General features: G+C 40.7%; 1 protein-coding gene across 4 annotated transcripts in view; it reads right to left on the reverse strand.

Annotated features, from left to right (window-relative positions):
• Window positions 1-17,314, reverse strand: part of CSTPP1 (centriolar satellite-associated tubulin polyglutamylase complex regulator 1) — a 139,469-nt gene that overhangs the window by 75,937 nt on the left and 46,218 nt on the right. The window lies entirely within an intron of this gene.

Raw genomic sequence — 17,314 nt, forward strand, 5'->3', positions numbered from 1 at the left:
CCTGTTGACGACTCTTAAGGACTGTAATAGGTCTTACAGGAGAAGGCAAGGGGTGAGGAGGTGAGAAATGGTTTAGTCATGTATAGTGAGATAAGAATCCAATGTCTTTGTTCAGCCCAGGTTTTTCCATTGTTTTAAGTTTGGTAATGAGTTGTAATTCAGCAGCTTCTCTTTCCAGTCTGTTTCTGAAATTCCTTTGTAGTAAAACAGCTACTTTGAGATCTTGTATAGAATGTCCTGGGAGATTGAAGTGTTCTCCTACTGGTTTCTCTGTTTTGTGATTCTTGATGTCAGATTTATGTCCGTTTATTCTTTGGCGTAAGGTTTGGCCTGTTTGTCCAATATAGAGAGCTGAAGGATTTTCAGGTGTGAACTAATAACATACAGGTGTGAACTAATAACATTTTCAGGTGTGAACTAATAACATACAGGCAAATTATAATTCTGCATTCAAAGCTGATTTGGTGTCCTTTCACAACAAACTTCTCCCCCTCAAAATTGGACCCTTTGCAATAAGGAAAGTGATGGGGAAAGCACTGGAAAGTGTGGGATAACAATTGCTCCATGCCACATTGTGTACCCAGAATGAATGTTCAAAAAACAGCCCATTTCATCTAACCTGGTGCATAGTAGTAAGGAAAAATGCTCAATAAGAAGGTAATCTGAAAACAACCTCAGATATTTTTTCCTAAAGATTCATTTGCTAGGTATGTCCAGGAAGAACAAAAGCATCCAATAAATATTTACTTTTGCCAACAGAAACCTGACTGATACCAATGACTTGCAAGAGCATGTTTACCTCTTTTTAGACAAAGATCAGTATACCTTTGGATCATTCCTGTGTAATACAAATTGTGACTTCCAACCCACGTTATTGCTATAAGGACTAAGGTTGGGCTAGATGTTCTTTTGGGATCCCTTCCAGTCTTTGGTTCTATAGTTGTAAATCTGAGATTTGCAGAAAAAACCATTTCCAATTTTAGTTAGCGAAGATCCACTGAAATCCATGGGTCTATTCTGGGTATGTCTTAGCTAGGTATCATCCCTTGTCAAGTTTATATGAGATAATAAATGAGAAGTGCTTTGAGTACTGAAAAAAACACAATATGAATGCTATATTCAGTATTCTAAAGGCAAAAGTTAAGGCAGTGCATTTACATTAAGAGTGAAGGTACCCCCCCAACTGCCCCCCCAAACCCCTGGAACAAACAAACCCAACTTATGTCAGTTTCAGATTTTATAGTTTGAAGCAGGGTGATAGTGTTAGCCGCCCTGAGCCCGGCTTCGGCTGGGGAGGGCAGGATATAAATAAAATTTATTATTATTATTATTATAACAACTGGCTTTTCCGCAAACAACATACAGGTTGTTTAGCCATGTTCCTGAAATGAATTATATCACTACATAAGCAAAAGATCAGCCCCTAATAAAATATATGGCCTGCCCTGAACCTGCTAGACATGAGTACGGCACCAGCAGAATTATCTATCACTGGTTTAATTCATTTTGAGCTGTACTTGCAGCATCATGTTCCAAGAAGTAATATACACTTTAAAAAAAATTATTATTTTTTGTAACTTTTGTCATGGAATCCCTGCATAACTGTAGCAAGACTAAAAAGAGAGGGCTAATGCTTTTCATTAGCAGCTCTGTGTAAGACTTCAATGGATGGGTGGGGAGAAAATGGATGGGTTTCTGGAATTCCTCTTGACCAAATTGACGCTATTCTCTGTAACCAAAGACATTTTCATAATGTCAGACCTGCAAGAGGAAAAAGTCAAACTTTAATGTCAAGCAACCATTGGTTTGGAATGCGTATAAAAATACTTTCTTAGCTGACACATTCAGCGTGGTGCTTCTTGGCAGACAGGCCACTACAGAAGTCTTGAGTACAGTGGTACCTCTGGTTATGAATTTAATTCGTTCCGGAGGTCCGTTCTTAACTTGAAACCGTTCTTAACCTGAGGTAACACTTTAGCAAATGGGGCCTCCCACTGCTGCCGCACCACTGCCTCGCAATTTCTGTTCTCATCCTGAGGTAAAGTTCTTAACCCGAGGTACTACTTCCGGGTTAGCGGAGTCTGTAACCCAAAGTGTTTGTAACTCAAGGTGTTTGTAACCCGAGGTACCACTGTATTTCACCTATTCTTCTCTTGACTCCGAGCTGAGAGAAAAATCTACGTATTAAATTTAACCCTCTTCTCTAGTTTAAAATGTAACCAAATGCTTTTGATTGATTGATTAGCATGTGATTAGTGAGATCACAAGCTCATTTATACAAAGGGCTGTGGGGTTTGCTTTGAGAGCATAGTAACGTGGATGCTACCCCTAGCATCAATTCCGGTACAGCACTGTTGTGAAACAGGAAAACTTGCTTCCTCTCTGACAGAGAACAAAGGACTGCCTAAATGAGAACAAATAAATATGCTTCTTTGGAACTCATGTCAATTATCATGCTGTGAATTACATTCTACACCTCTAGCAAGGTTTTAGCTAAGTTAGCAAGGGTTTTTAGTATTACTGCATTTTCTTATATGCCTGATGGTATGTTCTGTTCTTTCCCTCTCATAAATATTCTTCCCTCCCTTAAAATATTATCTGTTTTAGTCAGTTATGATTCATTGGGCCAAAGATTTTGGGTATAATATACAGCTGAGTGAATGGGTAAAATTATGGAAAGAAGGTTTAAAATTTACTGCTTGCAATGCCCTAAAAGAAAATGTGATGAAAATGATGTATAGATGGTATATTGCACCAGTTACGTTAGCGAAAATGTATAAAGCTAGTAATAAATGTTGGAAATGTAAAGAAAAAGAGGAAACTTTTTATCACATTTGGTGGGAATGTAAAAAGGTGAAATGCTTCTGGGAGATGATATATAATGAGATGAAAAAAAGTTGAAATATACATTTACAAAGAAACCAGAAGCATTTTTACTGGCCATTGTTGGGAGTGATATAAATAGAAAGGAATGTAAGTTCTTTTTATATGCAATAACAGCAGCAAGAATACTAATGGCCCAAAAATGGAAGCAAGAAGAATTACCGACAATTGAAGAATGGAGGATGAAGTTAATGGACTATGCAGAACTAGATAAACTAACAGGAGGGATTCGAAACCGGCGGGACCAGAAGTTTACTGAAGACTGGAGTAAATTTGCGGACTATCTGAAAAGTATTTGTGACGATCAAACAACGTTTGTTGGTTTGCAAGAAGTTTTGTGAGGAGTATTTGGAAATATTGCAAAAATGGAGAAGGGGGGATGATATGTTAAGAGACGTAAAGGTAGTATAAGGTTAAGAAATGCATAAGAAGTGATTAAGATGGAGGATCATCAGAGGTGCTGATGGAAGTCCAATAAGTTTGTATAAGTGTAAAACTGTGTGGTACATTTTATAATTCGTCTGTTAAAACCAATAAAAATTATTTAAAAAATAAAAAATAAATATTATCAGAAGCTTGGGTTAAGGTGGTGGTGAGCAGCCGTGAGCATGGTGTCAGTGTGAAAGACTATGTGTGTGTGAAAGATTGTGAATGGGTTTGTAAGAAGCATTAACTAAACAAAAGTGTCCCTTGAAGTAGATCTGGCTGAGAGCAGGACTTTGGGTCCTTGAATTTGTGACAGACGTCAGCTCAAAATTTCCAAAATAAAGGATACTTTGAAGTAAGGTTATCTGTGTATGGCACTGTAATGTCCAAAATGAGGCACATCTGTTATGTTCTGCAAAGCTGTGATGTTTGTGAGTTAGGAGAACTCTTTGAAATAAGGGCCATCTGGTAACCTGACAGTTTTACTTCCAAGGTCTCTTGCTCTATTACAAAACTTCCATATATAGGAGTTGTGAACACTGCAGGGCAATGTCAGTTAATAAGCTTTTTTGGTATCTTCTTTGTTTCTTTTCAGAAGGATCTTAGAAGTCAGCAATATCAAGTTTCATGTACGTCTGAAAGTGCCCTTCTAAGATGCTATTAAAGCTCAATGTGCAAATTAAATAGAAACATTGATACAAATAAAATGAAAAACAGAGGAACAATAAAAGGTCCCTTCACTAAAAGTGGATTCATCTGTGCGTGTCCCTGTTCTTCTTTTAAGCTTGGCAAATGTTTCAAATCCTCCAGAGAGATCATGAAAGCATTCCCCCTAGGACAGCAGCTTAGTGACTCTCCTGAGAGAGAATTAGTGAAAAGATTCATATTCTTGGCGGGGGCAGATCGTCTCCATAGGTAGCTGCTTCACAGTAACCAAAATCTATTGGCTAACTGGATATTGTTTTAGTCCTTTAGCATTTCATAGTACAGTAACCATTCAAAAATGCCTAATACATTTATGCTTAGTTACAAGCCAGGCTCTCTCCAGGTAACTTCCAATAAGCTTATCAAGCATTCTCTGAAACGTGACTTAATTTCCAAAAAAAAATTACAAAAAAAGTCTAAGCTAAACATTTTTCTTTGGATATAATGAACAGACTTAGCTACCAATGCATACAGACACTAGGTTAGCACTATTTCTAATGCATTAAAAATGTTGCCCAGTGGTCCAATAATGCACTAAAGCAACAGCAAGTTTTCTTCAAGATACAACTAGATTTTGATTCCCCCACCCTTTCAACAACTTGTTATTTTTAGGCAACTGCTGCTGGACGATTATGAATTCTTTTATAATTATCAGGTACTGTTGGTGCTCCACAAATCAGAGGAAGACATGAGTTGTTACATGGTGGAAGATGACAAGATAAAGAGACAACCAAAATCATACTACAATGCCCCAAAGGCCTGATTCAAAGCCCAGGAAAGCCAACAAATGCTCAAAATTATTTTGCTAACTTTGGATCAGGTTCCAGAAGCATGAAAATTGTTTAATCACAGAGTGCTATAGCTCTGTATTTAAAAATATATAGCTATAATGTTACTTTGACATCTGATGATCTCAAGATTACTATTTTAATTTATTATAATCTAGGTGTTGCAGAGCTCCAAAGCATCTGTTAAAGGAGCTGTCATAATGCATATTATTAAAATAAAATAAAAATGACTGTTCATCCACCACCCTGCCTTTAACTGTGCATGTAGTGCATAGACAATGACCCAGTTTGCATTTCATGGTGGACCATAGTTAATGGTTAACAGAGAATGCAGAGATTCACTCTTCCGCTAGTACAAGGAGGAGCCACAAAACATGATTCCAAGGCTTAGAAGTACATCTGAAACAAAGACTTGATTTGTTTTGCTAAAACTAAGCATGGTCAGTAAGCAAAGAACAAACCTTGACTTACATCATTGCTGCTGTATACGGTTATTCCCAAACCAAGACAAACTGTGGTTAATCTCAAATATGTTTTTGGAGGAAATTAAACAATAATTCATGAAGTTTGCTTGTTTACCTAAACCATAATTAAGATTATCCACCGTTTCAGATTCAGATGTAACAGTTCAGTGAGGTTAACTGAAAATGGAAGTGAATGTGTTCCGATTTTCGGACAGCTGTATTGGAGGGAGAAGGGAGGGAGGAATTCATGCGCCTGAATCTTTGGCTTATGATGATAAAGCATAGTTTGGCATTGTGGCCATGCCAAGCCAATGTGTGGTGTGAAAGGCCAAAGACTGGTACTCCTCATTCAGTTTATTTTTATTTTGGACACCAAAACCCCAAAAAGAATGTTTAGAGGTCATCTTGCCTTTGTGGCAAGCAGCTAAATACCATGTTCTGGACAGATCAGGGGTAAAACAGTTTTCCTAGGCCAACTGCCTATACTACTGGTTGTTGTTTACTGTGCAGTATTAGGATGTCTCGGGAGTCCAAATGGATGGAACATGGCTGAAAGAGAATTACAGGGGAGAAGGCACAAGAGCCATGCCAAGTCTTGGTTTTCCATGGGCTAGTTAAAGGCCTGAAGTATTCTAGTACACCATTTTAGAACTAGTGACCAATAAGTGAGGACTTGGTGAAGAAGTTGTAGTCTAAAGATGATTCTAGCATGTTTTGTGAACCACCCTCCAAAGTAGGCTGCTGGCCATGTCATGTCTTTCTTTTGTTTGGCCACCACTTTCAAATTATCCTCAGATTTATCAGATGAGTTTCTTGGGAGCAAAGATCATGCCAGCAGAACTCCCAGATCCTGCTAGGTGAACCTCAGCCCATTTTTTTCACATGGAAAGCATAAAATCCCCACAGAAAAAGCATTCTATGTATGAATAAAAAGATCAACATGCAAGTTATACGTTATTTTCAACACAGAAACATAGAAATTCCCTTTAAGATCTGCTGGAATACTCGGGAGAGAAATTCATCACATTGGACTGGAAAAGGACCATTTTGGACATTTAATAATAATAATAATAATAATAATAATAATAATAATAATAATAATTCAAGAGCTACTTTTGGACTTTTTGAGTGGAAGAAGGTGAATCGGAGATGCCTGGGATAAAAGATTGCGAAAGCAACACCTAGCAGATTGAGAAGCAGCTATATAACATAGCTAGATGTTTCCTGCAGGGTATGCTTTGAATATTTTGAATAATAATAATTATTATAATTGGCAGACAGAGAATTGGAAGCTCCTCCTCCTTATCTTTTCTTTTTTATTTTTTCTTCTCTTTCTTTAGTTTAGATTTTTCATATCTTATTTCTTTATGATTTCTAACTCAGGTTTTACTGCTGCTGATTTTTGAAGTCCCCTATTTTGGATTAATGAAGATACACACAGGAAGGTGATAATAGATGGAAGATGAAGGGCTCTGTGTGAGAGGCAGGGTGGAAGGCTGGGAGAAGAAGGAGAAACTCCCAGGTGAGAACTGGGAGGGTTCACTTTTCTGTGTGTGGAAAAGTGAAAAATTGTGCTTATTTATTCTGCGTTTCTTGTCCCTTCACTTCTCTATTTTTTTCTTTTCTTATTCTTGTTATTCTTGATCCTCTTTCTTTATACAGTGGTACCTTGGTTTACGAACTTAATCCGTTCCGGAACTCCATTCTTAGACCAAAACCATTCTTAAACCAAGGTGCGCTTTCCCTAATGAGGCCTCCCGCCGCCGGTGCCCTTCCACCTTTTGGATTCCGTTTGTAGACAAAGGTAAAGTTTGCAAACCAAGACACTACTTCCGGTTTTGCGGAGTTTGTAAACCGAATAGTTCATAAAAAGGGCTGTTCTTAAACCGAGGCACCACTGTATTAGCTTGGCTTTTATCATATTTTATGTTGAAAACTTTTAATAAAAAAAAATTCCCCATCAGAATTGTTTTACATTTGAAGCAATGCTAAAACCTAAAAACTGGTTGTGTATTTCAGTTCAAAACTCAATGTTAGTATTGGGTGGGGAAGGTTAGGGAAGAATTGCCTTTAAATAGAACAAATTTCTTCCTTTAGTCTATAGGTACTGTGCCTACAGGTGTGACCCTTAAAAAGAATGACAAGCACTGCTTAGTTGTCAGATCTTCCTTGCCCCATGCTGCTTGGTGCTCCTCAAAATCACTCAGGGGAGACAGGATAATTAGCACACTAAGCTGAAGGTTACCATGGACACAATTCCTGACTTGTCTACTTGCAGCGGCAATTAAAACTAAAGCCCTCATTAGTACTCTAATAGACTTCAAGCACATGCATTTCACTCAGAGGTTTTGCTGGGTTGATGGGCAATCCCTTCAATAGCAATAGTTGCCTTTCACATCACAGAAATGTCCATTTGAAACAAAAAACGCCTGTACTTAGAGACCTTGCCTTTACATGCCCCACCGAAGCCAAACCAGACAGGAATCTTCCTAGGATGCCAGGACTGGGAAAGACGTGCCTTGCAGCATACTTGCTCTATGCTTGCGGGATGGGCATGTATGTACACATGAAGAAGACAGAGCAGAGGACAAGGAAGTAGCAAAGCCCCAAAGCTCTCTGAGAAGGATGTGTTGGGAATGCTAGTACTCAGGTGCTGCTTCTCAATAGAGCATTGTCTTCTGGGTAATTACATTGAGGCAGCCTGCCAGGGTTTTGAAACTTTCATTTGAACAAGGCACAGGGGGCGGGGGGCAGACTTTGGACTCTTTGATAGGTTGTAAAAGTTCTGGGATGCTATGGAAACATCCGAATAGAGAGGCCAACCAACACCACTACTTGCCCCATGTCAGCTGGAAATCTAAGCAGAGCAGAAACATGCATGGCAGAAAGAAGCTGGTTTTTCTGGAAAGGACAGGTATTCAGAATGTACCCCTAGAGGCCTTCCCCCAGCAGGTGGCACCTCTGGCTGCCACAGCAAAGCACCAAATTAATTATGGGGTGCCCCCCCCCTTACCAAAGGAGCAACAGGGAATGGCAAATGGCTCCTGATTTGCAGGACATTTCATTACGCTGAAGGTTACTTAATCATATATTACTTATTGGCTGGCACAGAAATAGCCTCCACATTCTATCACACACAGTGAGTGCTTCAGCGGGTGGGTGTGCTTGGGGAGGGATTTCTTCAATAGCAACAGTTGCCTTTCACATCACAGAAGCAGGGGACTGAGGTGAGAAGAGGAGACGGGGAGAGGAGACTAACTTCAGAAATTGCAAAAGGCCTTAACAGCACTGCAGGCATCAGCAAAAATGTCTGTCCTTTGAGACCTTGCCTTCACTTAGCTCCACAAAAGTCAAACCAGAATTTACACACTTCTCTCAATAGGAATAAAGCTAGCATCCCTAACGCGGCAGCCACAGACACCATAGCAAACCCAGACATTCCCCTGGCTGTCCACCAAAGCTTCTTTAAATTCCATTTTTGTGGGGTGGGTAGGTTTCATGACTATTTTTGCTTTGGTTTGAGGGGTTTCCTGTCTGCTTGGTTTGTTTGCATTTTATTTCTTCTGGGGTGTTCGCCCGCTGCTTTCACTTGTTGTTTGAAAGGGGTGTCCCATCACCCATTTTTTCCTGTGAAATCAGTATCTTGTGGCGTCCATTAACAAGTTCTCAGTCACGCAGTGCTCTCAGACACCTCCTAACCGTATGTATATCACTGGGCCTTACTCAAAGCTTCGCATAGCAATTGATAATGTAAAAATAAATAAATTACTTCTCTACATATGCTGTTTTCCATTGACTTAGGAGCAGGTTGTACTTTTCGACCATCAGTTAAGGATCAACAAGAAAACAAGGGTGCTGCTTCATCCTCTACTCAGCCCCATCACTGTTATACCAGGTCTTCCCCACATGTCTAAATGATCAGCCTCAAGCCCAAGGAAACAGCTCACAGGATCAATAAGTTTTGGGTGGCCTTAATAACCCATCAAAATACATAGTTGCCACCAACCCTCCTCTCCCACATCTCGGGGAAGGAGTGGGGTCTACTCTCCCGATGCGGCGGCCAACTCAAGCGGCACCCCCCCAAAGGAAAACAGCACCCCCATTCCATCCCCCAGCTTTGCCACCACTCGCCTCTCCTTGTAAGAGCAGAGAGGGACCGGAAGCAAAGCTCTGCAGAACGCCTCCCCTCCTGCAGAGTTGCTGAGAAGGGAGGCATTCCGTCACCCTGCTTTGCTGCCAGTACAAAGCCCAGCTGCCGGGCAGTAAGGGGGTACCTCTCCCCCATCGCTGCGTGATGTGGTGTGGCAAAGCCCTGCCACCAGGCAAGAAGGGGGCATCTGGAAAGGATATCCCTTCCGCCCGCCCCCGCCCAGCAGGAGAGACTCCACAAGCCCTTATGGAATTTGCCCCCCGCCCAATGGCGGAGGTGGCAGTGGAGCATTTGGCCTCAGGTGCTGAAACACCTTGGGCTGCCCCTGTTTGGAGGTACTCAGAAGGAGTGGCTGTGGAGTGTCCTCAAAGATCAGAGTGACTGCTGAGAGGAGTCTTCCCACCCGTTCCCCAAGCCTGGGAAAAGGGCTGCTCCTGCAGTCATACTGAGCTTTGGGGACACTCCAAAGTCATTGATTCTGAGCACCTCTGAAGCACAGCATGGGATCAGAGACAGCCCCCTGCCCATCTCTCACTTTACACTCCCCACAAATGCATTTGCTAAGTTAGCAAAATACATCCTTGTCACTGGTGGACGCCAGTCATGTTTATGGATTCCTGCAACAAGGATACAGTACTTGACTTTGCTCTTTCCTTTTTGTGATAACAGTCACACTACCCATTTGAAACTCTTCTCCTTGTATGTTTATAAGCCTATTGGCAAGAAAACATGCAAAGGCACTCATGCTGGCATCCAACACACACCAGTTTGAGATATACTATTCTTTCACAAAGTTTTGGCTTCTGGATGGACAGGACCTTTTTCAGAATTAAATGATACAGACAACAGTGTTGCCCATTACAATCCTCTTAGTTCCTTTTTTCTTGCTGCCCCTATTTCAGGTCAGGAGGTACAACAGCGAAGTAGGTCAGTTCTTTAATACCCTAATCTCTCAAATCAGAGCTTGCACGATTTTGCTGTGTTGAATTATTGGGCCACTATGTTTAAAAACAAAAGAGGGAAAGAAAGAAAGAAAGAAAGAAAGAAAGAAAGAAAGAAAGAAAGAGGGAGAGACTTTTAAAAACAACAGAGGCCTTTTGATCAGAGTAGCGTAGTACAGCTTGCTGTAACTCAAGCTGGCCATTCTTATGTAGCAGGAATTAAGGACTCCCCCTGCCAGGCAGAGCCCTATTAAAAGACAATGGCTGTTTGAAAAGGATAAGCAAGCTGATATGGATATAATAGGCCACATATAGCGCGTCCTTTCTACTCTGAAATAAAGCATTTTAGAGTTATGAGTTGGGAAATCCAGTATGCTGGGAGATAGACCTATCCTATAAAAGGCTAAGTCGCCATGGAGAAATGCTTGGAGGTAGCTCGGGGGAGAAGGAAACAGTTCACAGCAACACATCAACAGTTAAGAATTAGTGCTTTCAAGTGCTATGTGCTGCTCAATATAGTCCACATCACCGCAATGCTGTGTAACTGACAGAGACATCCAGCCTTCCACATTCTTATCAGAGCCGAAAACCTACTGTGAGGAACAGTGGAAGATTACTTGATCATCTAATGATCATTGATAGTTCTGGGAAAGCAGAGCCAAAATTAAATTACATTACATTCCCAAGAGTATCAGCTTCCTCTGTTTTTTGTTTTTTTTAAGTGCCACTACAGCCCAAGTCACAGAGACATTTAACCCTCCCCTCTATGCTTCACTGGCTACAGGACAGAGTGAAAATACCCTATTATATGTTCCATAGGAAGGTTGAAGTATCCACAGCTTCATGCCTCTGTTTCCCTCATTTATAAAACAAAGTCAAAACCTTACCTTGTAGCCTTGGATGGAATATATTCCTTGTTTGCAGAATATATTCCTTGCCTGAAGTTCCCTCAAGGGCCAGGATAGTAACTTTCATGGGGGGAAAGACGATTAACAAGGACGTTGTAAAACATCTCTTGTTTCTTTCAAGCAAGTGACCCAGAGAAAAAGTAGCCATACTGTTCTACAGGTGCAAAACCAGCCACATGATAGGTTGCAATCAGTTATGATCCTCCACCGCCATTTTGTAATGCAACACAGCTGGACTGATCTCCCCAAGGGCAGATTTTGCTGTAACATTTTTCTTTCACTGGCAAATACACATTTAAACAACGTTTATGCTGAAATGCAAAATCCATATGGGAGAAAGATCTACGAGCAAGAGCAAACAAGAGTTCTCATGTTTACGGACTCTATCTGCAAAACCCATGTGGATTCTGCATTCCGATGTGACGGTTTTCACATTTATTTTTCCACAAAGAAAAAAATGATGTTGGAATCATCCTTCAGTTTCCTACAGGGTATGTTTTGCAATGGAAGGGTAGCCAGTGTTTGATGGAAATTCCCATCTTCAGCGGAAGACATTCCAGGAAATTTCTTTAATAAAAACAAAACAAGAAACAACAAGCTGAATCGGTGTTCTATTCTGACCTTTATTCTATATGTGCCCCTTTAAAAAAAAAAAGCTGAACACTAGCTAGAAAGCAGGTAAAGCAAGGCATTTAGGAATAATCAGAGCTCAAAGAAAAGAAATATATAGAACTGAATACTTCATATTTGAGCTCTTAATGTTTTCTGAATATTCTTCTGGTTTCTGGGGCAGAACTTCCAAATGAATCTGAAATCTGAACAGGGAGAGATAACCAAGAACAGGAAAGATTTCCTTTGGCTGCAAACAGTGAGAGTCTATATAGACCAGGGCTTCCCAACTTTTTTTGACCAGGAAATCAAAGGAAATGCCATGGGCATCCAAAAACAACAATTTCACAGGGGGAAACCCCAATAAGGCTCAGAATTCCCACCCACCAAAAAGACAGGCCAAACAAATGAAACTCAGACCAAAAAAATAATCAGGCAGGCTTCCCCCCTCCAAAAAACAACCCCTCATTCAAAAAACATTGAGGGGCCAGGAAGCTTTGAAAAACACCAAAGATGGTGTCTAGGTCACCATACAACACATGGAGCTATTCACACATTAAATAACAATAAACCCACCATGTACCATCATGTATACTTTAACCTGGTTCCTCAGGCAACCCCAGCTCTCTGAAAAGCATACATCAGAAAAATCTGCTTCTCCCCCACCCCACCCCATGCAAGGGCATCATCTGAGCAGACTCTGGAACCAATACAAATGCTTTTACAATTTATTTCTTTTTTATACAAACTGCGCCTCCCAATATGCACATGACCTGATGTGTGGGGAGGCCTTCCTTGTTACATTAGTGTGTTGGCTGCAGTGTGTAGGTATATCGCATGAATGCTCCCCATGCTAATTTCCAGGGCTAGAAAGTGGTTAGTTTAACTTCCCGTTTGCTAGTAAAACTGAAGTACTGTGTTGTGAAATAATGCATGTCTAAAAAGTGTGTTGCCAACATGAAAAGTTTGGAAAGCTCTGGCCTAAACTGTGAAACTGTCATGGGAGATCCACCAGACCCTCTTTGATGGGTTTCCAATACCACTTCATGACTGTACTGGCCTGTCAGACATTTGAAATCACTGTGCCTACTCTCTCACACACCTTGACATTGTTTTGAATGGGCTGTCCTTCATTCAGTTAATGGCTGTTTTTTAAACTTGTTGGTTTTTTCATTGTTGCTATTAGTTACCTTGGGTGTTTCAATCTGAAAGGCACTACAGTGGTACCTCAGGTTAAGAACTTAATTCGTTCTGGAGGTCCGTTCTTAACCTGAAACTGTTCTTAACCTGAAGCACCACTTTAGCTAATGGGGCCTTCCGCTGCTGCTGCGCCGCTGCTGCACGATTTCTGTTCTCATCCTGAGGCAAAGTTCTTAACCCAAGGTACTATTTCTGGGTTAGCGGAGTCTGTATCCTGAAGCGTCTGTAACCCGAGCGAGGTACCACTGTATATAAAAGCCTGGTTTGCCCAAAACAGGAAGCTATAGTCAGAAAGAAACTATGGCTTACTGTGAATGAGTAGAATGCTGGTGCCCACTGCTCAATTACACCTACTCCGCCCTGCTGCCTTCTGGGAGAAACAAATGAGGCTTAGATTAGTGTTATGTGCAAACCAACCCTTGTGGTTTGCTTCTCTCCAAACAAACTTTTTTACCAGCAGCTATTTGGCATTTTATTTAATTTGGGGTTAAGTGACTTAACCTTCCAAACAAATTGTTCAAGGCTTTTGAATTCCAAAAGATTAAATTTGACTGTCCACTAAGTAAGCCATGGTCTTCTATATACGATCTTTCATGCAACAGAAAAGGTCAGTCGCTATTGCTGAAGGGTTTTCTTTAAAACATTCCATTTAAAGTTGTCCTACAGTTTTGCACAGCAGCAGTAGAGTCCCACTATTCAATGCAATTCTGATTGACATGTTGTTGTTTAGTCATGTCCGACTCTTCGTGACCCCACGGACCAGAGCACGCCAGGCACTCCTGTCTTCCACTGCCTCCCGCAGTTTGGTCAAACTCAGCCTTCTTTATGGTCCAGCTCTCACTTCCATACATCACTACTGGGAAAACCATAGCTTTAACTATACGGACCTTTGTTGGCAAGGTGATGTCTCTGCTTTTTAAGATGCTATCTAGGTTTGTCGTTGCTTTTCTCCCAAGAAGCAGGTGTCTTTTAATTTCGTGACTGCTGTCACCATCTGCAGTGATCATGGAACCCAAGAAAGTAAAATCTCTCACTGCCTCCATTTCTTCCCCTTCTATTTGCCAGGAGATGATGGGACCAGTGGCCATGATCTTAGTTTTTTTGATGTTGAGCTTCAGACCATATTTTGCACTCTCCTCTTTCACCCTCATTAAAAAGTTCTTTAATTCCTCGTCACTTTCTGCTATCAAGGTTGTGTCATCTGCATATCTGAGGTTGTTGATATTTCTTCCGGCCATCTTAATTCCAGCTAGGGATTCATCCAGTCCAGCGTTTCGCATGATGAATTCTGCATATAAGTTAAATAAGCAGGGAGACAATATACCGCCCTGTTGTACTCCTTTCCCAGTTTTGAACCAATCAATTGTTCCCTATCCAGTTCTAACTGTAGCTTCTTGACCTACATAGATATTTCTCAGGAGACAGATGAGGTGATCAGGCACTCCCATTTCTTTAAGAACTTGCCACAGTTTACTGTGGTCGACACAGTCAAATGCTTTTGATCGACATACACAAACACTAAATTTCTTGCAACTCTCCCTCTAGGGAGAGATGGGGATATGGAAGGGGAAATGATGTTTGTGTTACTTTTAATTATTATATTGAACTAGTTGTCAAGCTAGCTGAAGAAGGGGATTTGGTACCAAAATGATTGTATCTGATAAATAAAACAGAGGTACAGTGCCCAGCCCAGGGGGAGGGAAATCATTTATTATCTGCATCCAACTTACGACATAGCAAGGAAAGGAATGGCTATTGGCTGGCTACTAGTAAAATTAAATACCAGTGTTGAGAAAAAGGGCAAATTAATTCATCATGTGTCGAGTCTCCATTGTCTACTAACTGTGGAACAGAATTAATGGCAGCAAGACAATCTAACAGTGCTTGGGACCAAAGAACAGCCGAGCCCCACGTGCACAACCCCCCCCCCCAATTATATATTATTGCTTGCATTTTGAATATCCCCAGCCATAACTCTGCAACGACGTATGAATAATAAAAAAATTAAATACATATATGCACTTGCATTGCATTGCAAATGTAAGATTTTTCTTTCAGCTCAAACTCTTAACTGCTCACACATCCTAGATGCCATTAAAAGAATTGCAAACATTTATGCATAAAACATCATGTTTTGGGGAAGTTCGACGAAGAGCTCCTGCTGAGATGGAAATCAGTCTTGCCCTTCATCTCTAAAATGAGAACAGTGACTTCTCTCACAGGGCTGTTGCAAGGATGAACAAAATAAGGACTTTAAAAGCCTCTTGCATATTAAAGAAGCAACATTCAGAAAAATAACAATCCCCAAACTGATGGAATTTTGCTTCCGCTATGATTGTGATTTACCATCATGATTAACCTACATATGCTGGTTTACTTTTCTTGCTTTGAATCACTTTACTTGTTTCAAGAGATATACTTTGGGAAGGAGGGAGGGTCAGTCCTAAGGAATGCTAGGCTGGCAAGGCTCTTGGACAAATATAAGATAATATTAAACCCACTTCTACCATTCTAGTATACCATAGTGGTAGAAGTGTGAAAGATCCCAGTTCAAATCCACCTTAGGCCCCAACTCAGCAGGGGACCTTAAGCAAACTATTATTTTCTTAATCTGCAAAATGGGAATAACACTGGCCTACCTTATGAAAGCACTGAACTTCACTGAAATGTTAGATGTGAAATGCTTTGAACCGTTAAATAACCATTGTATAAATGCTGTTTTATTCTTAAAATAAAGGCAAAAAGAGAGAGATATCACTGTCTAGGTCACCTGGAGCATTAAGAGCACTTTAAGTGAAAAGTCTCTGCCTCTTTAGGGATTTTCAGTATCTGTGAATTTAGATAGAAACATTTTTAAGGAATGCTGTAAAATCCCAGTGAGACACCTGCTTCATTTTCAGACAAATTTAGCTACATAACATTTTTACACAGTTCGATGTTTAGGCCTTTTGTGGGAGAGGATATCAAGAGGCACTCTAGAGATGCTGCAGATTTGTTGATGTATATTCACATAAGTGTTGTTGTTTTTATTGTTTTGAGAGGATATGCTCAGATCTCTAAACTTAATAACGATGGGATTAAATCCACACTATCAACACAGCTAAAACCTCTGAGTCACTTAGTTGCACATTCCAAGAAGGAATGTCAAATTCTCCCCCCCCCCAAAAAAAAACCACCCTATTCCAGAATCTAAGCAGCATTTTGGATGTGGGAAGAGAGGTCTTCAAGGACAAATGACTTTATTCCAATGTAAACAAGCTCTGGATTCTAGGAAGGTTGGGAAATAAATCCCAAGCACTCCCTCTACAAGGCAGCCACTCAAGCTGGAATCTGAGCACTACTGATCAGACTGGTTTAAAATATTGTGGTCCTCTTCATTAAGCTAAAATATCCAGAGTCATTATTCACTCAACAGTGATTTTATATCCACAGAGTTCACCAACACTTCCACACCCAAGTAGTTAACAATAACATCAGGCAATAGGCATCCTAAAACTGAGAATAAAAATAGCTTCATGTCAGACTTCCTATGGTTCACGTTATTCCTCACAGAGGGGTGGTGATCTGAATATTATTATTATTATTATTATTATTATTATTATTATTATTATTATATTTCATTCGCCATCTTCAGGTATCCTTGTTAGGTGTTAAGCAAGGCAGCAGATGGGGGTTGTGAGGATGAGTGGGCTAACTCTGCCCCACCATTGCTCACCTCCATGAGCTGGAGAATGAACTTCTGAAGTGGAGCGACTCTTGTACTCATGCAAACACTCCATGCATTTCAGGAGAATGATTTTCCATAGTGTCTCGCTGCTGAGATATCATAGCTCAAGAAGTCAGAATATAGGAGGCTGCCCACTTCAGACATCCGCCTTTCAGCTTACAGAGGATGACAAGAATGGTGGCTGGGAGACTGAAGCTAGTGCACTTGCCCTTATGTCCCCCTTGCATGCTAACACCCAACAGGAACACCTGAAGGAGATTATTGTCAAATTACTTACCCAGAACTCTTCCTTAGGGCATACATTATGCAAGCCAGAAAAACAGCAGTTCCATTCCTTGCAAAATGGAAGGGTTGTGCCAATAGATGTCACTTTCTTGCTCTATACAGAGCAGGGCAGATGACAAGCAGAAACTGAACAGCCCCACCATACCATGTAGAAGATATGCAACTATTCATCCTGATGCATTTTACTGTTTATTCTGAAGGCACAGAACACCAGCTTTGGCTCACTGA

This window comes from Podarcis liolepis, assembly GCF_965112155.1.
Source record: "Podarcis liolepis genome assembly, chromosome: 1".
Lineage (NCBI taxonomy): Eukaryota > Metazoa > Chordata > Lepidosauria > Squamata > Lacertidae > Podarcis > Podarcis liolepis.